This window comes from Mastomys coucha, unplaced genomic scaffold (assembly GCF_008632895.1).
Source record: "Mastomys coucha isolate ucsf_1 unplaced genomic scaffold, UCSF_Mcou_1 pScaffold15, whole genome shotgun sequence".
Taxonomy (NCBI): domain Eukaryota; kingdom Metazoa; phylum Chordata; class Mammalia; order Rodentia; family Muridae; genus Mastomys; species Mastomys coucha.
In genome coordinates, this window is record NW_022196897.1 from 75,037,361 (window position 1) to 75,041,136 (window position 3,776).

Consider the following 3,776-nt stretch of genomic DNA (forward strand, 5'->3'; position numbering starts at 1 on the left):
AAAGAATCACCAGTACTGAACTTAATGATATGAGATTTGTGTCTTTCAGAAACTCACACACTAAACTTCTATTCATTGCTTACCATGAACTATAACCAGCTGTCCCATTAGCTTTAACCTATAAGAGCTTAAATAAAAGCAATCCATAATAAATCCTCTTCAGGCCTCTCAAACTATGACTTAATTTCATAATTCATAGGATATGAAACAAAGAAACACTGGGAAATAACCTGGGCAGAGAAACAGAAACTCACACTATTCAATACCTGTAAGATCTAGTTTCCAAAATTGTGAAAAAATTACTATGCCCCCATTCTTTCTCAGGGATTAAGGTTGATAAGATGATGCCTAACTAAGTACTGTAAAGAAGTGAATTAGTGAACTATTAGCAACACTTCCATACATATTATATTTCCTTCAACTTCATTATATATATTTTAAGCATAACCAGTGACATTGTTGGTCTGAATTTTACCTGGAAAGTAGTTAATCAAGTTCTTAAAGTATATTTGGGATACATGTCCACTGAGGGTAAAAGCTTTGTAACTTCATTTTAGAAACATGTAGAAAATAATCATTCTATACTCTAATACACACTAGTCCACAAGTGTTGTACTTGCTCATCACAAAGTTGATATTTCTGAAAAGTGTTCTCAAGGTTATAATTCCCTAATATCCTTTTCTCTAAATTTTAGTAAGACATAAAGTTTTTTAAGTTTAGGGTATACATAGATAGTTTTTGCTCAGCCTAATCTCATTTTTCCACTTACATGAAAATATATGGGAAATGTTTTTATAGTTTAACACCTCATGAAATAATAACAAATAACAGTATATCAAATTCACGTTTTCCTTCCTATACAATATTGATGTCCATTTACATACTAATATCATTTTTATTAGCATATGTTACATATTCTAATAATTTTATTGATAACTTCATTGATAGAAACAAATTCTGTCATAGAATTTTCTTCCACAACATACTATCATGAATTCTTTAAACAAAAAGGCTAATCATTTTTAGTATTTCTATATAAATTTCATCAGTATTACCAAATGTTAGTAAGTAAAAAACATTTTAACCAAAGCAGTACAAGTACGTTCTGACACTATACACTAACTTCTTATAAGGAATTCACTGATTTTAGACAATTGCTTTTTTCCAAAGATAGTATTTTATATTTATCATAAAAGTACATCTGTAAAAGTTTACTGGGTTATTAAATTTAATGCTTCTCCTCTAGAGGCTAGTAGAGCATTCTAATCATATATTCATACAATGTATGAAACAGTAAAATGTACATATTTACCAAATCTGTAATAGTATATCTCTGAACTCACAAATGCAGAAATGATATTTCTCACCTGTTAGAAGATTACCTATATAAGTCTCATTAGCCCAATACCTTTTTGTAGCAGCTTTCCAATAGGATGTTGAAAGAAAAAAAAAATGTGCCCTACCATAGGGAATAGGCTAGCACATAATGGTACAAGACATTGACATTGTGGGCATCTTTGTCACTCAAAGTTTCCCTTCTTCAGCTAATCAAAAACAGTTCAGGGGATATAACCTACCTAATTTGCACTGTCTGATTAGACAATTATAACAATATTATAATATTAAATGAATCATCCTTCATTTCAGTAACAAGGCAAAAATTAGGTTACAGGAGGGTTGTCATTTTTAGCCAAGTTGCCAGAAGAGAAAAAACAGAAATGTAGGAAAGGATAGTGAAGTTGACCCTAGCAAGCAACAAAGAAGAGATAACATATAATTAGGAGAAAAGGATTTGGACCATGAGTCTGTGCTTCCATTAAGAATTGGCCTTCAAAAACTGTGGGATAGAGTGCAGGAGGGAGGATGATATTGTATCACCTACAGTGAACTTACAAGGTATTTATAAACACTATTAGAGAGAGAGTTGCTGAATTATGAAAACAGAAGTCTATTCTGCAGCCTGTAGAAGATACCTTTCTAGATCTCAAAATTGTTTAATTTCTCTTAGGATTAAAATGAATACATAGCTCTGAATTTGAAAGTAGAAAAAATCTTTCCATTTGTATTAATAACTCATGTCACTGGGAACAGAAAATCCCTTCCATTTTCAAAGTAATTTAGTATTATTGATAAAAGAGTAAAAAGAATAAGAAACTAGAGAAGAATTGAGTCAGAACTTGAGAGAGAAAAAAAATTTGAATAGGTTCTCTACAGGTATCACCAACTTTTTGTAGAATGAATAAGTGGAAAAAATTAGTCTTTCTAAGTTATAAATTAAGAAAATAGTAAGACTCAGTAGTGAATTCTGTAAACAGAAAGATGGGTAAAGGAGTGTCTTCAGAGAGAATGCCTAGAGTATCAAGACATACAGTTTAAGATTGTCTAGAAAAAGGAACTGGAAAGAAAAAATTCTTATGTAGAAAGGAGAAAGGAGGCCAAATGAGCAGTGAGGGTCTGTAAGCAACTGCGTTATTCAGAGTGGTCTCTGGAGTATACAAATGCCTATCACAATGAGAAGACCATCAGTCTTTCCAATTTTAAAAATGTTTTCATGATAATCATGTTTATTTTCTACCTGTGAAATCAAGCTTTTGTTTGAGGGTTGTAAAATAGCATTTTCTCTTTCTCCTAGGAGATATTCAGACTCAACTGGCCCATGGAGTCATTTTGAAAGGGTGAGATCAACTGAATGATCCACTTGTAAAGGTGATTTCTGCTGGTTAACCATATTTCAAATTGCATGTGATTACCCATGATATTTCAAAATCAGCAGAACAATGTTTATTTCTCTTTCTTCCAAATTAAACTAATAGTAAGGACACAGAATTAACCACAAAGTCAATGCTAAATAGAGGTCCAGCCTCACAAATTTTCTAGATAACTGGATAAATTTCTAGATAAATTGTCTAGATAACTGGCAATTTCTGTGAAACAACATTAACACTATCTACTATCAAGTTCAGTAAAAAGACATAATCAAAAATACCACTTTCTTAAAATAATATCCTATAAATGTCACTTTATTTTCTCAGATGGTAGGATGAGATGAGAGTCATATACACGCTGTGCAAATACATGTTTAGGGCAGAGCCCAGAGAGTTCTGTGTGGTAATTATTCCCAAAATGAGACTGAAATTGTCTAGTCTTTGTACAATCAAACCTATCAAGCTGACTGATTCAATCTGGCTTCTCTCAGCCTCTCACAGAATTGCTTTGCTTGGCCATATAATAACTTTGGTAATATGGTTCCTTCTCATTTGCTGGCACATTTTCTCTTTACCCTGTGTCTAGCTTGTTTTTTCTGCCACCTTTTTTTTTTTCATGTGGTTCTGGTAAAAGAGTCACACCATTTTTTTCCCTACAATACTCTTAAGTAGCCTCTCCCTTCCTGGGCTGTTCTTGTGAAAGTAGGTCATATACTATCTCTGACTCATTTGGTTAAATCTTTCCTGATTCATCACTTTGTCTTCCTCTCAGGCATTGATTTCAAAAATGACTTCTTACTTCTACAAAATAACCTTATTTTCATCATTAGGGACCAAAGGTATTTACTAAAGGCATATCTGTAGTCTAGCCAGATCATACTATATCCAAGAGCATGTCTTTATTCCAGCTAGATCACATAGAACTAGAAGATCTTCAGATGTGATCTTTTGCCAAAATAGCAAAGATAATGGATTAAAATTCATCTACAATGAAAATGTATAAAGTATTGATATAATAATTTCCCACTGACCACATTTATATACACTTATCTTTTTAGCCCATATTGCTA